This window comes from Aedes albopictus, chromosome 3 (assembly GCF_035046485.1).
Source record: "Aedes albopictus strain Foshan chromosome 3, AalbF5, whole genome shotgun sequence".
Taxonomy (NCBI): Eukaryota; Metazoa; Arthropoda; class Insecta; order Diptera; family Culicidae; genus Aedes; species Aedes albopictus.
In genome coordinates, this window is record NC_085138.1 from 242,932,633 (window position 1) to 242,952,592 (window position 19,960).

At 43.2% G+C, this 19,960-nt stretch overlaps 1 long non-coding RNA gene across 1 annotated transcript; it reads right to left on the reverse strand.

Moving 5' to 3' along the window:
* Positions 1-15,423: 15,423 nt before the first annotated feature.
* LOC134289932 (uncharacterized) lies at positions 15,424-16,569 on the reverse strand. The gene is made up of 3 exons (XR_009998760.1): positions 16,461-16,569; positions 16,016-16,400; positions 15,424-15,960 (listed from the first exon to the last, which is right to left on the reverse strand). It is a non-coding gene; the product is annotated as an uncharacterized LOC134289932 (long non-coding RNA).
* Between the last annotated feature and the right edge of the window lie 3,391 nt (positions 16,570-19,960).

Here is a 19,960-nt window from a genome sequence, read left to right on the forward strand (position 1 = left end):
TGTGGTTTTGGGTTATTTAATTGTGTTACTTTTGATGTAAATGTTACTTCCGGATTTGCGATTGATTTTATTTCATTCATTATTTCAGTTAGTAGTGTTTGTGCATCCTTTGATTTCTTACCAGATTGTTTTAGTTGGGTGTTGTTAGTTACTGTTTCCTGTATTGCTTTAATTTTGTCCATTATTGTGTCCAAGTTGAGTTGTTTAATCAGTTCTGTTTTGACGCGCGTTACTATTTCCTCGATGTTTGTGTTTTGGTGTGTGTTTGTATCGTGGTTTGTATTTATGCTTTGTTGGTTGTTTACTGTGTTATTCTGCGTTTGTCTGTCTCGACTTGGGCCTCCTGAACTCGACGGTAGTGTTGGGAACTCCTGTAGTGAATTGATTGCTGGTTGAAGCCTGTCTTGCACTGATCTGTTTCGGGGAAATTTCATGTTTGCCTCAGCAAACGTTAGTTTCTCTCTAGCCATAACTTGTAGGATCATATCTTGTCTTACTCTTTCGGGACACTTCCTATCATTTGCTCTGTGACTACCCCTGCAGTTAACGCAAGTTGGAGCATCCCAGCACTCATTGCTTTCGTGATCCAACCCGCATACTACGCACCTCGGCTTTGAACTCCTACACGTCTTAATTCTGTGTCCGAACCTCCAACATCTTACACATAGTTTGACCGGGAAAATGTAGAAATCAACTTTTGCTACTATTCCGTAAATCGCGACCTCATCTGGTAGCTCCTGACCTTCAACATAAATTTTGATGGTGTATGTCGGTACTAGTACATTGTTGTTGTCTACCCTCTTCATCTTGCAGATCCTTTCAACTTTTGTTACTTTTTTCTTTCCTGCCTGAATGTTGTTAACTATTTCGTCGTCTGTGATTGTAGGTGGTACGTTACGAACAACTCCTATTGTCTGTTTTAGCATGTTTGGAATGTAGATGTTGAATTTGAAGTTTTCTTTCAGCAATGTGGAATTAAGCAATACTTCGGCATCCTTGGGTTTGTTAAACGTAATTCTGAATCTTCCATATCCTGCACTTTTGAGCTCTTTGTATTGCTTAATTCCAACATTGTGTAGAATTTTCGCCAGCAACATTGGGTGAATCGATTTATCGTCCTTGTTTTGTCGTTCAATGAAAAACACTGTATGTACGTTGTTTTTCTCCCATTTTCCTAGATTCAATCCATCATTTGCATTTTTGTTTTTGTCTCTCTTCAATCTGCTGTCTTGTGTGTCACCGTTATCCTGTTTCTGTGTCTGTGTCACATTCGTTTGCTGTGTCTGTGTGAGATCTTTCATCGTGTACTTGATCTGTTTTTGTGTTCGTGTTTGTTGTGTCGTGTTCATAATACTTCCGTCATCCGCCATGTTGTCATCCGTGTTCATGTCCAATCCTGTTGTGTTACCACCATTTTCTTTTTTGCGTCCCATTTCTGTTAGCAGTCGCTTCGGTTCTACGTCGTGTTTGTCATGTAATTTCCTTTTATTTCGCTCATCAATAGTCTTACCTTCCGAAATCGAGATGTCCTCGATTTCTATTTCATCATTCACATCACAGTTCATCCACAACTTACACTACTTTTTCTCTTTTACTTAATATGTACACTAACACTTAATTCTAACCAACACCACTTAAGCTAATAAACTGGAGAAACTTAAAACTAATGGAGTATTAAAAAAAACCGTAACTATGATACAATATTTACACTTTCACCACTGGCATCCAAAAGACAAGAAAAATCAAAATCGACTTTTTCGCAACTAAATTCGCTTCCGCGGTAGCAAACCAAGACTTAGCTTTTACTTTCCACGTGTGGCTGCTGAGCTAGCTGATGCGAGAATGAACGTATGATTTGCACCTTGGCTAAAACTGTTTTGCAGCCGCCGGGTGGAGCTGTCAGTCGCCGTGTACAAATCAAACGGGCGCAATCTTGTTACGGCTGACTCAGATCATCAGGATCTGAGTGATTAAGCTAGGATGCACAGACCTGATGACGAGAAAGAAGCGTTCTATGCGCAGTTAGAGCAAACATACGATGGTTGCTCGCTGAGTGACGTGAAAATCGTTGTCGGCGACATGAACGCGCAGGTAGGAAGGGAGGAAATGTATAGACCGGTAATCGGGGGAAACAGCCTGCACGCCGTATCGAATAATAACGGCCAGCGATGCGTAAGCTTTGCAGCCTCCCGTGGTATGGTAGTTCGAAGCACCTTCTTCCCCCGCAAAGATATCCTTAAGGACAAACGTCTTGAAATCCCGCTTCAACAGTGCATCAGAACTTCAAACGCACAAATCTCAAGAAGTGAGTTTCCAACAACAGTGCATTTTATTATTCTGTTCTTGCTCACTTGTAATAAACTTAAAATAAGAAGATGAGGTGCGCTGGCGCTCGAAATCGTGAGTAGGTCCCAAAGTCGGCCATTATTGTGGCGGCCATTTTGGGATCCTAACAAGTCTGTCCTTAAAGCCACCTGGAGATCACCCGACCATCAAACAGAAAACCGATTAACCACGTTCTAATCGACGGCAAATTCTTCTCGGATATAACCAATGTCCGCACATATCGCAGCGCGATTATAGATTCGGATCACTACTTAGTCGCTGTATGCAGAGCTAGCAGAATAACAGTTTCTTAAGCTAAAATTTGCTTAACGATAGTTTGTTCCACTCTTGTAAAGCGAAAATGTTTGTTGAGAGGAGAAAATACGACTCGTGATCTGCAGAATGTTGTCTCAATTTTATGAAAATTGTAAACCGTATGTGTAGTAATCAATCTTTTCAATCACTCCGGATAACTAACTAAATCACTCGAACGAAGCCATTAAGACGCGAGACGACCGATCACACCGAGGATATTAAAGTACCCTTTGAGACTCCCCACCCACAACAGTAATATTTATTGACACAGGTGTAAATAATAAAAAGAAATATAACAATACCAATATTATAACGTGACCTTACACTCTTTGGCGAGCGTTCGTGCGAGACAGTCGCAACTTTTCGTTCGTCCGGTTTGTCTCCCGATACTATCCAGTTCGGTGGCTTTTTCCAGTGCTAGTTTTCCGAGTGATCAAGTGTTGAAGTGAAAATCCCTAGTGGGACGCGTGCGGTTGGCTAGGCCACAATTTTTGCCGCAAAAGTTCGTTTAGTTTGAGTAAAGTTCACGTTTTCATTTTATCACGTGGCGCATTGACCGATTATCGAGCACATCAGTGCAGCACCCCCCGCACACCGCGCCGCTCGCGCGGCCGTGATCGGCTTCTTCCAGTGAGTACCCAAGCTCATCGTCGTCGACAGCAGCAGCCCACCGAGAGAAGAGCAGAGAGCGTTCAACCGCCGCACACCAGCGCAGCGTCGGGCGCTCAGCAGCAGCTCGCTTCCTCCCTGTGCGGGCCATCCGATCGCTTGGACCTGTCGTCGTCGAGCCTGTGGCTAAACAGAGTGCACAAAGATAAGTACATAAAGTTACCTCTCGTTGTTCCCCCCTCTCCACTGACTCTTTGATTAGATTTAATTTGGTACATAAGCAGTTTTTTCTCACTTTTCCTGTAGCGTTAATTTTGTCCCTTGTTTTTTGATTATTTCTCGTCCCTGTGATAGTGGTAGTTTAAGATTTTTGAGTGACCCGTGGTGGTAGTTAGCTACCACAATGGGCGATGATGATGATGGCGGGGGAACATCGTACCGCATCAACGAAGCTTCGTTATTGGCATCGGACTGCTCGAGCCAACAAGGCGATGTAAATGCTAATCCCTTTGTCTCCCTTCACCCTGGTGCTTCTGCAATGGACACCAACAGTAAATCTGTTTCGACGTCCCCCCGCCTCAAGGCCTACCCTCCCGACTTTGGCGGGCCATATGTTGTTTTCTTCCGACCCAAAGGCAAACGTTTGAACACCGTTCAAATCAGCAAGGATCTGACTAAGCGGTATTCTTCCGTTGTCTCCATTGACATGGTCGGTACAGCTAAGCTTCGGGTGACAGTAGGCGACCGAAAACACGCTAATGAGATTGTGGCCTGCGAGTTGTTTACACTTGAGTACTTCGTTTACCTACCAAGCGCGTCGATAGAGATTTCGGGGAAGGTCGCCGACGCATCTTTGACCTGCGAAACGATCATGCAAGGCTGTGGTCGTTTCCATAACCCTTCTCTTCCTCCTGTCCAGATACTGGATTGCCGGCAACTGCATTCGGTATCCCAGGAGGGCGAGAAGAAGGTTTACACACCATCTGAAGAATTTTCTGTGACCTTCTCCGGATCTGCATTACCAGATCTGCTGGTGATTGGCAAACTTCGGCTACCTGTGAGGCTGTATGTACCGAAGGTAATGAATTGCATCAATTGCAAGCAGCTGGGCCACACCGCCCAGTACTGCAGCAATAAACCTCGCTGTGCAACATGCGGGGAGAGACATGTGGACGGTGCGTGTAAAACGCCGCCCAAGTGTGTTTATTGTGGCAGCGACCGTCCACATGATCTGATTGATTGCCCAAGGTACATACAGCAGAAAAAACATCAAAAACGATCGTTGCAGCAGCGATCACGGCGAAGCTACGCCGAAATGCTGAAAAAAGCTGCCCCGACCGTTGAATCCCGTAACATCTACTCGTCTTTATCTCTCGATGATCAGGGCTCTGACTCTGAGGTCGGGGACGGGGTTCCCTTTGTTTTCAAGGGTGAAACGAGGAAACGGATGAGGCTCCAGAGACCCACCAAAAAACCTCGGAATCTGCCTAGCAGCGACCCCCAACCCACCATGACAAATTTGAAGAGTGGTAAGAAAGCCACAAAACGTTCCCCTCCGGGATTCAAAATCCAGGACGAACGAGACTTTCCATCACTCCCGGGAACATCTAAAATCCCAGATGTCCCACGTTTTTCGAATTCTCAACCGGAAAGACAGCATTCGGAGCACCAGGAGCAACCTCAGGGTGCGCCATTGTTTACGCTCTCTGGCATTGTAGACATCATCCTCAGCTTCTTCAATGCTTCAGACTCCGTGAAGAACATTGTAAAAGGACTTCTTCCTTGCGTGACCCCTCTTTTGAAGCAGTTGGCTTCTAAAATGCCCCTCCTTGCGACAATCGTATCTTTCGATGGCTAATTTAACCACCGAGGTCGAAGATACGATTTCGGTTCTACACTGGAACTGTCGTAGTATTACACCGAAATTAGACGTTTTTAAATTTTTAGTTTACAATTTACAATGCGATGTTTTTGCACTATCCGAAACATGGCTGACACCTGATGTAACCTTACCTTTTCCCGATTATAATATCATTCGCCTTGATCGATCCGACTCTTACGGAGGGGTGCTTCTAGGGATCAAGAAGCAGCACTCATTTTACAGAGTCGATTTTCATCCGATGACAGGCATTGAAGCCGTCGCATGTGAGGTGACTATCCGAGGTAAAACCCTCAGTGTTGCCTCCATATATCTTCCACCGAGAACTGCAATATTTCGCAGGGATCTCGCCCACATCTGCTCGGTTATGCCCGAGCCTCGGCTGCTCATGGGAGATTTCAACTCCCATGGTACAGGCTGGGGGGAACTGTACGATGACAGCCGTTCAACGTTGATATATGACCTCTGCGATGACTTCAACATGACAATTTTGAATACCGGAGAAGTTACACGAGTGGCACCTCCAGCTCAAGATGGCAGCCCTAGAAACAGCCGATTAGACCTCTCAATCTGTTCGAGCTCACTATCGCTGGAGTGTACATGGAAGGTTATCCAGGATCCTCATGGTAGTGATCATCTGCCGATTGTTGTTTCTATTTCCAATGGGTCACATCAACCTCCATCTATCGACATCGCCTACGATCTCACCAAGCACATTGACTGGGAGAAGTACGCAGAAGCAATTATCGACGGTGAACAATCGGTAGAAGTCCTTCCACCGCGGGAAGAGTATCAGTTTCTATCTGAACTGATCATCAGTAGTGCGCGTCAGGCACAACGTCGACCAGTGCCAGGTCCGTCGGTTCGCAGGAAACCCCCCAATCCGTGGTGGGATAGTGAGTGTACAGAAATATATCGCGAGAAATCCGCGGCGTTCAAAGAGTTTCGGAAACGCGGTTCGGTCGAAAACTTCAAGCGGTTCGCTTCCCTTGAAAGCAAGTTCAAGAACTTGATCAAGGCGAAGAAAAGCGGTTACTGGCGTCGGTTCGTCGAGGGTTTGTCGCGCGAGACTTCGATGAGAACTCTTTGGAACGTCGGTAGAAGAATGCGTAACGCGTCGTCGGTCAACGAGGATCGAGAAAGCTCTCCTCGATGGATCCTCAAGTTCGCAAAAAAAGTTTGTCCAGATTCCGTGCCCGTGGAGCGAATAATTCGTGATGTTTCCGACGATAGGGACGACATGGATAGGCCGTTTTCAATGATTGAATTCTCACTTGCTCTTCTTTCATGTAACAATTCCGCTCCAGGAATGGATCGAATCAAGTTCAACTTGCTTAAAAACCTCCCCGACGTCGCTAAGAGGCGCTTGTTGAACTTGTTCAATCAGTTCCTGGATAACAACATCGTTCCGGATGATTGGAGACAAGTGAGGGTGATAGCTGTTCAAAAACCCGGGAAACCCGCGTCGGATCATAATTCGTACCGTCCAATCGCGATGTTGTCTTGTCTACGGAAGCTGTTGGAGAAGATGATTCTCTTTCGACTGGACAAATGGGTTGAATCGAATGGCATGTTGTCAGACACACAGTTTGGTTTCCGCAGAGGCAAAGGTACGAACGACTGTCTTGCGTTGCTTTCTTCAGAAATTCAGCTTGCCTTTGCTCAAAAGCAGCAAATGGGCTCAGTGTTTTTGGATATTAAGGGTGCTTTTGATTCAGTTTGTGTCGATGTTCTTTCCGACAAACTACACGACTGTGGGCTTTCCCCAATTCTTAACAACTTTTTGTATAATTTGCTGTTTGAGAAGCAGATGAGTTGAGCAGATTGGTGACTTGACAGTTTCACGAATTAGCTACATGGGCCTCCCCCAGGGTTTATGTCTAAGCCCCCTTCTTTACAACTTTTATGTTAGAGACATAGATGATTGTCTCATGGAAAACTGCACGTTAAGGCAGCTTGCGGATGACTGTGTTGTCTCTGTAACGGGATCAATAGCAGTCGATCTGCAAGGACCACTACAGGATACTTTGGACAATTTGTCTACTTGGGCTCTCAAGCTGGGTATCGAGTTCTCTCCGGAGAAAACTGAGATGGTTGTCTTTTCTAAAAAACACAAACCGGCAAAGTTTCCGCTCGTTCTGATGGGTAAGACAATCACTCATAGCATGTCTTCACAATACCTCGGCGTCTGGTTCGACTCCAAATGCACCTGGGGGAAGCACATTGTGTATCTGATACAGAAATGCCAAAAACGAATCAACTTTATGCGAACTATTACCGGAACATGGTGGGGAGCACACCCGGAAGATCTGATCAGGCTGTACCAAACAACCATTCTATCGGTTTTAGAATACGGTAGCTTCTGTTTTCAAGCCGCGGCGAAAACACACTTGCTGAAGCTTCAACGGGTTCAGTACCGTTGCCTTCGGATCGCGTTAGGTTGCATGAACTCGACTCACACAATGAGTTTAGAGGTACTTGCTGGTGTACAGCCTCTGACAGACCGCTTTGCGGAGTTGTCGTTCCGGTTCCTCATCCGATGCGAGGTTGTGAATCCGTTGGTCATAGAAAACTTCGAAAAACTGCTCGAACAGAATCCCCAAACTCGTTTTATGAGTGTGTACTACTGGTACATGACGCTGGAGGTAAGCCCATCTCCGGTTAATACCAATCGTGACAACTTCTCAGACTTCGACAGCTCCTCTGTGGATTTTGATCTCTCTATGAAGGATGAGATCACCGGTATACCGGAATCTTTTCGTTCCATAGGTATTCCACAAATTTTTGCAAGTAAGTTCGGGCATGTTAGCGGGGCCAGACAGTTCTTCACAGATGGTTCCAAAACCGATGATTCGACTGGATTCGGTGTCTACAACGAATTTCATAGCGCCACCTTTATGCTTCAAAAGCCATGTTCGGTATATATTGCTGAGCTAGCGGCTATATACTACACCTTAGAGTACATTCGCACTCTCCCACCTGAGCACTACTTCATTTTTACCGACAGTCTAAGCTCTCTGGAGGCTGTTCGGTCAATGAAACCGATGAAGCACTCAGCGTACTTCCTGAAAGGAATACGCCAAGTCTTGAGTGCTTTGTCCAAACGCTCATACATCATCACCATAGCTTGGGTCCCTTCACATTGCTCAATTCCGGGCAATGAGAAAGCGGACTCTCTGGCTAAGGTGGGCGCTAGCGAAGGCGATATTTATGAGCGTCAAATCGCCTTCGACGAATTTTTTGAATTGGCCCGTCAGGAGACCTTGATCAGCTGGCAACACAAATGGAGAGATGGAGAGATGGGTAGATGGTTGCACTCCATCATTCCACAGGTGTCGAAGAAGCCATGGTTCAAAGGGTTGGATTTGAGCCGCGATTTCATTCGTGTAATATGTCGGTTGATGTCCAACCACTATTTGTTGAACGCACATACCTTCCGTGTTGGGCTCTCAGAAAGCAATCTCTGTGTCTGTGGCGTGGCTTACCAGGATATCGAACATGTCGTGTGGGGATGCAATGAGTATCGTGAGGTCAGATCTGAGCTACATGAAATTCTCCGGGTCCGAGGAAAACAACAGAAACCCGTTAGAGAAGTGTTGGCAGGACTTGATTTGGAATACATGAACCTGATTTACCAGTTTTTGAAACGTGTTGATGTCAGAGTTTGATGTAGTACGTTCCTTGTTTTCGTTGTCCGCCTTTTGGTTTTGTTGTTCGCCCCTGTCTGTCGTCACCCCCTTCCGTTTGTCCTCTTCTTGTCGTTTTCTACCGATAAAGTCCTTTCTTTTTGGTTCCGTTACAGATATGGACAATTTGTCCCATCAAAGTTTTAGTATAAGTTAGCAAATAATTTAGTTTTAAACCCATAAATCCGTCCTTCCCATTTTCCCATTTTTTTTCCCATTTTTTTTTTCTTCAATCCTTAACCTCGAAACAGCCGCGAGTACTTCGGCTTCCCAAACTAACATAGTTTTAAGGCAGTAATAAATTGTAAAATGTATAACCATTGTAAAAAAACAAAAGATTTCGGCTCAGTTATGCCCATGTGGCGCCCGAGCCTTCCAAATAAACGAATAAGTAAAAAAAAAAAAAAAACGTGACCTTACTCCGTTTGAGTTGAATCTATTGACAAGATGTGATGGGCGGCGTAGCACCTCCTCAAGAAATGCCACGGTGTCAGGACTTTGACCAGGACTGCAACAGATTTTAAAATAAATTATTCGATTGATCATAGCTACGCAGGGTAAATTTAATTGTTCTGATATTTAAGAAATTATGTCCTATGAGACAAATTAAAAATTACAGTCGAAACTCCATGAGCTACTATGATGGTCCTTTCAAAAAGCTTCCCAAAAGATTTCTGTCCCATTACTCGATATTTCCATGAGTCGATTGGTCCCTTCAATATCGACTCATGGAGTTTTTACTGTATGTATTCTTTAGTGAATTTCGATTTGCAAATAGTACTGAAAATACAAATTTATTGGCATCCCATTAGTTGAATTGTGTTAAACTTTTGAATTTAACACCTCGTCTTCAGGTTGTGAATAAGTCATAAATAGATATAAGTTAATAATAATTGTATGTGCAAGATGAGTCAGAAAGTGTTTGCAAACTATTTCAAAGTGATAGATTTCATTCGCAATTCCATGAACTTATTTATTTACAATATTATATATATATCTTTTTAAACAATATTATTTTGTATGTATTTATTTTTGCAATCTATTCATCAGGTTAATCCATAGTAAATTGATCTTGATTAATATATTGTTCTTATTGTTTCCATATACCAATGAACGAAAACAGCTCACACAGTTACTAACAGTTAGTAATTTAGTTACAGTTAGTTAGTTAGTACAGTTAGACATCGACGACTTCTTCTATACAAAAAAAAAATGTATGGAGCGTAGACTTTGGCCAGATCCCGCTTCCCCCTTAAAAGTCTACGTGGTTTATGAACGGACCCATATGGGTTAACCCGGTTTACGAGTAGAGCTGAAGGCCTAGCAGGTGCTTTTTTTACATTTGCCTATATGCTTACTAGTAGCAGATTCCATCGAATGATTTGTTCTTACTTTTTATTTCATTCAAATAAGGATTTTGCTTACCTGTCAAACAGATGGATCTGGGATCAGCTTTCTGGGGATTTCAATTCAATTTCTTTCGTTTGGAGTTAAAGGGAGGAGGCCGGGATCCGGTTATCAAAACGCTATACGAGACAAGGAAGGGCTGTACATTAGTCAAGCGAAATGCTTTCAAAAATTACGAGAAAAATAATGTTCGGCAGAAAGCTGGTGGTCAAGCATCGACTGGCGGTCGCTACATAACTCAGAGCATCGGATGGCAACGGTAGCTGGAATCGACCGGCGAATGATGAGGATTCTGCAGAGGAAGAGGAACAGGGAATCGACGGTGGAACACCGATTGAGGTCGCTCGAAAACTGTGCGCGAACGGCGTGCAGATCAAGATTTATCATTTCGGCAGTCGGAGTCGCAGAGCTACCCGTTCTCGTAGCATACTCGTTCTCGGTGAGGTTCCCGGACACAGGATAGGTATGAGACACACCGAAAATCATGCAATCTCGGAGAACGCACCGCACCAACCACACCACACTATCCAACGCCGCATGATCACTTTTTGCTCTGGAAAAAGCACCGAGCGCACCGAGGCCATTAACTGACGCAGGGCCCCCGCCACCACCGGAACGATTCACCGGCTTTTTTTTCGTTCTATTCATCTGCCCGACTGTGAAACCTCCGTAGCACTTTTTTTCTGAAGAGAACCACAACCCACTATCACTCGTGAATAATCAAATCATTAAAATAAATACGCATTTGAGAAGTTTCACGTCTGCGGCTATAGATTTTAACTATTTTGTTAACTGTTTCGACTTTTTTCGTGAGTAGGGAAGATTGGTTTTATTATTTTTCTAGCACACTCGCGTAATTTGACACTTCACAATGTAAATAAACATTTCTAGATAGGGCTCCCAAGATGTTCCTCATTTTCGAAGTGGTGAGAAAAAAGATCACCATGGTAGGGCTACCAAAAACTACTTCGCATGCTGATTTTTATTTCAAAATGTGGTGAGTTTCCCTATTTTTGAAAATTTGTAAGAAAATCAGGAGTACATGAAAAAAAAATCTAAGGGCGGCAGTAATCATCAAAAACAATTGTCTTTCGAAGAAAAATATAAAAAAGGGGGGTAAGGTCAGACGGGAATAGTCTATTTCATCAATTCCCATGTCGTATCGTCAATAAGATTGTGCTTAGATCCAGAATCGATCAACATAGCGATCTGAACCCCACCAACGCGGCATTGAATGACCTCGTCTTCCTCATTTCCCACATTGTAAACCGGTAAGTCTTCCGGAGATTCATCGCCACTATTATCCCTGATGTTGAAAACATTCCTAGCACGTTTCTCTGGACGAAACTTGTCGTTGGTAGTCGTAAAACTTTGTTTACGTTTTCGGGTACCCTAAATTTTTAAATGTCAAATAATATAAAGTAAATAGAAAGAATTTGTTTGACTTACCCAATCATCGTTCGACTGTGATTTTTGCTTTGATCGACATACCGTGCGAAAATGGCCCACTATTCCACATTGTAAGCAGGTTTTGTTTGCTGCGGGGCATCTATCGCCTGGCCGATGCGCCCTATACCCGCAACGCAGGCATTTCTTTCTGTCTTCTACAGAAGTGTTGGAGCTACCTAATGACCGTTTGACATTGTTCACTGTAAGGTTTTCCTTTCCGTTGCCGTTCATTTTGGCCGACTGATACCGCACCGATTGAAATGCGTTTACGATTTTTGTGGTATCATCTAGCGTCAAGACCTCTCTTTCTAGCAACTTCTGTCGTAGATCACCCGTTGCGTATTGTATTATCTTATCGATGATAGCAATATGACGACTTTCAACGGCAGTTTTCCCAAAACAAATTTTCTCTGCTCTCATTTGTACCCTCGAGGCAAACTTCTCAATAGGTTCGTCTTCCTGTGGAGCCATTGACCAGAAAAGGAAACGTTCGAAACTGTCGTGGTGCTTCGGAGAAAAATGCTGTGTCAACTTTGATTTCGCATTCTGGTAAGGAAAACGATCATTTTCCTCGTTTGCGTCGTCATCAGCACCTGGTAGCCCATAGTAAGCACACTGTAGCTCCATGCCTCCCATAGCCAGTAACTGCACCTTCTTGCTTGTCTCATCCAACACGTTAGCCGCTGCCATGACATTCTCGAACCACCTAATCCACATACTCCAAGCGTTCCGGACCTCCGATGGCGGAAGGTGCTTATACTTGAAGTGAGGAAGGTTGTATGAAGCCGGGCTGAAAAACTGCACATGTTGCTGTACAATTTGTTGGCCGTCGATTATATCCTCCATTTCGTTGTTGTTATCCACGATGTCGTGTTATCGCTATACACAAATAAAACAACGACAGAACAAAAATGCATCATCAGCTCTGTTACCCCTTTTCGTTTCGTACACAATATGTTCACTACATTATCTTTTTTCATCATGGTGCATTATTTCGATCATTCATTTTTTTTTGAACCCGTCTAATTCACACTCAGATACAAATCAAAGCTATTTTTTTTTGTTTTGCAACACCAAGAACTCAATTTTTATTTTACCGCCCGAATAAAACGGTATTATATGTCTATCATACAGGTTATGATTTACAGATTATTCATCTTATCATAAACAGGATTATAAATCGATGATACAACGAATCATATCGATGACTGGTGTTATCATTATTGAAGTTTCAATGATAGACTGAATAGGTCGTTAAGTATCGTTACCATTCAAAAATGACTTTTTTCGCGAACAAAATTTTTCGGGAATTGTACATGTTATAATCAGTTTATCATTAATTCGATGATACAGCAAATCATAAATATAAGTGGCGAATATCTGCTTTACCGACATGAAAAAAATACACCCCTGCGGATTTTCGCCGGTTTCTGTCAAATTGATCTACCATTCAGAGAATCATTGTTTACTTTTGCAGTTTTTTTTTTTCATCTTTTGTGGTGTGTTTGGGATTCGAACTGCTCGTGGTTTCCGATCATTCTCCGCAGTTCCTCTCGCGATACTTATGTACTGGACTAAAGCTAAGAAGTGCTCGCGGGTGACTCGAAGCCCATAATGTTCGAAAAGTGGATGTGCAGACGGAAAACGGGAATTCAGAGCAACATCTGAGAATACATCATCAAGGATCTCCACTTGGTTTGATTGGTAAGTTTGCAAGTGATATCTAATATGAAAGTGACCAGAAGCAGCTACTGCCAAGGGCTCCTGTTTAAGAGCTCCGCTTGCGGGCGAGAAAAGGGTGGTACGTCCACTTAAGCGTATTACATATATGGAAAGTGGGTGTAGTACGCGGTACCGGCTTTATGTGACGCATTGCCCCTCTGGCACGCAGTGCCAACTCGTTTTTTTGTGTCAAAATACCAAATAGCTGCATTTTAAGTGAGATAACATTGCTGCCTAAAGTAACGTCGTCATAACTTCACCAAATATGATGAAAAACAGTCGAACACAGTATTTTTGTCGTTGCACGGATGGGAAATTCTTATAATAAAAATTATTCAAATATTATTCAACGTATCATTATTATAAGTACAACGATACTTGAAAAATTCTGAATACTTGCAGTTTTGCAACCCCAATCATTTTATTATAAACCTATTACTATTTGTATAGTTATCATTGCACCAATGATCATCGTATAATATGAACGATGCCATGAATAGTATTTTTCTATGCGGGCGGAATCGAATCGGTAACCCTCACTTAAACGTCTTCAACCGTAATTTAATCAGTTGCATGGCATCTTAACAGCTCACTTTTCAACCGTAATTTAATCGGTTTCGCAACAATCCACTTTTGTTGATTTCTTCTAACCGGAATTCAATCGGTTGCTTCACCACCACATTGTTTTGTATTTCATTCATGTACCGGAATTCAATCGGTTTCGGCATCATCCCCATCTTTCTTGTTTCTCATTCATAATCCAGTAGGAACAGATAAGCTTGCAGCATTCTTCAATTCATTTTCCAATTAGATTTTTCTCTACATTTTCATTTTCATTACATTTACATTACACACCAACGTATTCGAATTCTTCGTTTTGTTACCACTACGAGAAAAAAACTTTCACTATTGATTGATGCACCAAGCGGTAAGAAGAAGAGTTTTGACATCCAAGCGGTGTGCCGTTTACATCCATCGACCAATCAGCGACGAGGATCTAATCGACGGCACACCGCTTGGATGTCAAAACTTCTTCTTTTTTTCGCTTGGTGCATCAATCAATATGTCTACTCTCATAGCAATATTGCCGTCACCAATACACATGTATTCCACCAGAAAAAAAATCAATCATTGATTATGGGGTGTTTCGGGCGTCACCTTTTCTAATTATTTTTCTTCTTTTGTTTTTACACTTGAGCTTCCAGAATTTTCTATTCCGTCCCCCAATCCGTTAGCTCGCACCAAAAACAGATACGGATAAAAAAAACAAAGAATGATCGAAGCACTAATGGGGGTGGAAGCTTCGATGCCGTTGCGTTGATTTTTTTCCAAGGTCAACTTTCACTTTTTCCAACATGGCGTCTATCACGCGATTTCACCAAAGCGTCGGTGTTGAACTTTTCAAATTTTAATTTTCACTTCACATACCTTGCTCCCAGAACTAATTCCCAACTATGTCACCGCCGTTTTAACCTCGTCGCCACGGTTGTAGTAATCAATCTTTTCAATCACTCCGGATAACTAACTAAGTCACTCGAACGAAGCCATTAAGACGCGAGACGACCGATCACACCGAGCAGTGCAAAGTTACAGACAGACCGAGTGAGGAGCCTGCGGTAGTGTTAGTGCGCATTCACTGTAGCAGATACCGAATAGAGATTGTCAATAATAGACCCGTCTACCACAGTATGAATTAAATTTTTATTAATAGTGAACGGCAATACTGAATTGACAATCAATTAAACATAAACAAAGCATTATAGCATAAACAAAGCAGTTAAACTAAAATAAAGTAAGTCAGCTACACAAAATACAGACTTACGTAAGTTTGGTAAGCGCAGTCGGTTGTGATTGAATTGATGAAAACCATCACAAACAGTTTGGAAACAACTTGGCACATTTTTGGTTTTTAAATAACTCAACGTACATATATGCAACGTACAACGTACAACGTGCATATGCATACACTGAAAAAAGGGACATGGTAACGGCGACCAAACCGAGGGTGAAACTAAAACACTTTTACTACTTGATTTTGGTAGACCATAATTAATTTTTGAAACTACCATGTGCAGGGTTCTATTTACCATGTCACTTTTTATTTACATTTTATGGTATTTTTGAATATGTTTCCATAGTTCATTTTACCATGCGTGTGTCAAGCGGCATAGTAAGTTTGACTATCGTAATATGGTTTAAATTACTATGCGCGTAGTTCAGCAGCAGCAGCGTCATCCATTTTTGTTTACGTTTAAAAAAAAACACTGTAGATAAATCAATTAGGATTAGTTTATTATTTTAAATCAAATAAAACTTATTATAAACAAATATCTTAAATGGCTAAAGAATAATTTTCCGGGGATGATGGGGCGAAGTTTTCTTGGCCACCTTTAGCAGAGTTGTTAAAGTCCTCGCTCCCAGTGTAGTTTTTCGGCTCGGATAATGTTTCTGGAGGATGATGCCGCAGTCCGCCCGACCAATATGAGCCTAATCAGTGCCCGACTGCCGCTACCACCGTACGTAGCGGTGGTTCAGATGTATTCGTCACTTCATCTACATTTTGAGCCCCTTCAAATGAAAAACACATATTAGCTAAAAATCTCCGAGAATTTGGAGATCTTACCTTCGTCAGCAGAACCGTATACAGTAACAGTAACATTCCGGACTTGTCCGCCAAGACGTGGAAGTTGCTGGCGTCTCCCCGCGGTCGTAAAAGTACCGACGAAGTAACTTCTCAACGCCATGGAATCTGCTCCAGTTTGCTGCCGCAATGATGGAACGTTTCTGTACTCAACAGATTCGGTCTAGTTCCGGTGCTCCTTCCACCTCCATCCGCCCCTTCCTCCATAGTCTTCTGATTGATTAGATCCGAGGCAGTGGCCGTCGTTTTGGTGTCCGTATGCACTCCGAGTTCCCTTGCTCGTTCGGAGGTAGGTTTTCCAGGGAACCTCATAGCAAGGAATATTGATTTAGAAATTGGTTGCATTTGCCAGCGACTCATGCGGGTCCTGATAAACAGATTTAGCGAGCATTATTGATTTTTATCACAATATTATTAAATAACTCACCATGGAAAAAAATAACAAACAGATAATTTTTATATTCAATATGTGTCAACGTCTATTATTACTATAATGTTTGTCTTGACTATGCATAGCAGTAGATACAAGAATAAATATTGTCGGGCCGCCACCAAACCGGACTTCGCACAATCAAGTCGCGACGCGACCCAACTCGCGACGTTTTTTAATCATGTCAAATGTAGTGCGCATCCTTCCCGTTGTTGTCAGCAACACAGCGCACTAGATGCGAAACAGTTGCGACACCTGTGGACAAAATAAATGGCAATTTTTGATTGAATGTCGGTCTTGATTCCAACCGGATAGACAATATAGTTCTGCAAAACACGAAAGTAGTTATCAAACTAACTACGTTGCATAGTACTGATCACTATTCGGCTAATTGTCTAGTCATGGTAATTTTCAGAAAAACATAGTAGTCATCACTTAAAACATAATCACCATTACTATTTTTAGGCATAGTAAAATTAAACATGGCCGAACAGTTAATTTTACTCTAATTTTTTTTTCAGTGTATATGCGCAGATGGGTAAATTACACAGCGCAACATTTTTTTGTCTCAAGAGCAAATTTATGTGTCTCCGAAGGATTTTGGGCCGCTGAATCCGAATCCGGCCTCAGATTTGCTCCAACACGTCACAATTTTGAGCTATACCTCAATTTATAGGGCAAAATATGCGATTTTGGGCTTTTTTGACTGCAAGCCATCAAGCATGCAAATATTTTTTTTAATCAATCAAAAGGTTAGTTGGTCAATTAACATCTAAATTAACGACTCATGCAAAATATTTCGTTTAACCTAATCAAATTTGATAGATTTAAGCATTTTATGTAAGTATGAAAACTTGCATGCAACTTTTGGAGGGTGACTTGTATGGGAAATATCGTACCTAACATAAATCGCTTAAAACTATAAAATTCGATTTGGTAAAACGAAATATTTAGCATGAGTCGTTAATTTGGATGTTAATTGACCAAATAACCTTTTGATTTACTAAAAAAAATATTTCCATGCTTAATAACTTGCAGTCAAAAAAGCCCAAAATCGCATATTTTGCCCTATAAATTGAGGTATAGCTCAAAATTGTGACGTGTTAGAGCAAATCTGAGCCCGGATTCGGATTCAGCGGCCCAAAATCCTTCGGAGACACATAAGTTTGCTCTTGAGACAGACCAAAAGTTAATTTTTGTTACGCTGTGTTATTGGTTAAATTGGGAAAAAAAATCCACAGCTTTGGTGGGATTTGAACTCACAACCCTTATCCGTATGACAAGTGCTTTTACCAACTAAGCTACATACATACATTTATTTGTTCAACATCATTAAGACAAGACATAATCAACAATAGTACGCCACAATACTCGGTTTGTGGCTGCCGCTCTCCATCCTCGGTCGCGCCCAATGCTCACCAAGTCACGCTCCACCTGGTCCGCCCATCGTGCCTCTGCGCTCCACGCCTTCTTGTGCCAACCGGATCTGTTGCAAACACCAGCTTTGCAGGGTTGTTGTCCGGCATTCTTGCAATATGCCCTGCCCACCGTATCCTTCCGGCTTTGGCCACCTTCTGGATGCTGGGATCGCCGTAAAATGCAGCAAGCTCGTGGTTCATCCTTCTTCGCTACACACCGTTCTCCTGCACACCGCCGAAGATCGTTCTTAGCACGCGTCGCTCGAAAACTCCGAGTGCTTGTAGGTCCTCCTTGAGCATGGTCCATGTCTCGTGCCCGTAGAGGATCACCGGTCTTATTAGCGTTTTGTACATGGTGCATTTGGGGCGTGGGTGAATCTTTTTCGACTGCAATTTCCTCTGGAGCCCGTAGTAGGTCCGACTTCCGCTGATGATGCGCCTCTGAATTTCACGGCTCACGTTGTTGTCAGCCGTCGGCAGTAAGGATCCGAGGTAGACGAATTCCTCCACCACCTCGAAAGTATCCCCGTCTATCGTAACATTACTACCCAGACGGATCCGGTCGTGTTCGGTTCCGCCTACCAGCATGTACTTTGTTTTTGAGGCATTCACCACCAGTCTGACCTTTGCTGCTTCGCGTTTCAGGCGGGTGTACAGCTTTGCCACCGTTCCAAATGTTCTAGCGATAATGTCCATGTCGTCCGCAAAGCATACAAATTGACCGGATTTTGTGAAAATCGTTCCCCGGCTGTTGAGCCCGGCTCGTCGCATCATACCTTCCAGAGCGATGTTGAAGAGTAGGCATGAGAGTCCGTCACCTTGTCGCAGTCCGCGGCGAGATTCGAATGAACTGGTTTGTTCACCCGAAACCCTTACGCAGTTTTGAACACCGTCCATCGTTGCTTTAATCGGTCTAGTCCGAGATCTAGTCAGCTTCCCAGGAAAGCCGTTTTCGTCCATGATTCTCCATAGCCCTGCGCGGTCGATACTGTCGTATGCCGCTTTGAAGTCCATGAACAGGTGATGCGTTGGGACCTGGTATTCACGGCATTTCTGGAGGATTTGCCGTACAGTAAAGATCTGGTCCGTTGTTGACCGGCCGTCGATGAAGCCGGCTTGATAACTTCCCACGAACTCATTCGTTTCAGGTGACAGACGACGGAAAATGATCTGGGATAGCACTTTGTAGGCAGCATTCAAAACAGTGATCGCCCTGAAGATCTCACATTCCAAATGGTCGCCTTTCTTGTGGATGGGGCAGATTACTCCTTCCTTCCACTCCTCCGGTAGCTGTTCGGTTTCCCAGATCCTTACTATCAGCCGATGCAGACAGGTGGCCAACTTTTCTGAGCCCATCTTGATGAATTCCGCTGCGATGCCATCTTTACCAGCTGCTTTGTTGGTTTTGAGCTGGTGAATCGCATCCTTAACTTCTCTCAGCGTGGAAGTTGGTTCATTTTCATCCTCCGCTGCATTGGCGTTGTCGTTTCCTCCGTTGCCGTGGGCTCCCGTGCCTACGTTCTCCACGCCGTTCAGGCGCTGATCGAAGCGCTGCTTCCACCTTTCGATCACCTCACGTCCGTCCGTCAAGAGGCCTCCGTCTCTATCCCTGCATATTTCGGCTCGCGGCACGAAGCCGTTGCAGGATGCGTTGAGCTTCTGATAGAACTTCCGTGTTTCTTGGGAACGGCACAGCAGTTCCATTTCTTCACACTCCGCTTCTTCCAGGCGTCGTTTTTCCTCCCGAAAGAGGCGGGCCTGCTGTTTCCGCTTTTGTTTGTAACGTTCCACGTTCTGTCAAGTCCCTTGCTGCAGCATTACTGCCTTCGCTGCGTTCTTCTCCTCCAAAACCGTTCTGCACTCTTCGTCGAACCATTCCTTCCGTCGATTCCGAGATGCGTGTTGAATTTTATTTTTAAAAAAAAAATTAGTTATGCTATATTTTTTTTAGGAATTTGCAATGTATTTATCATATAGCTGAAATCATTGCTACTATACAATCGATTGCTAATAGAACTTCCCGTAAATTCTATGTTTTAACATTTTTGTGGAGCCTTGGTTGGGAATTTATGTAGCTAA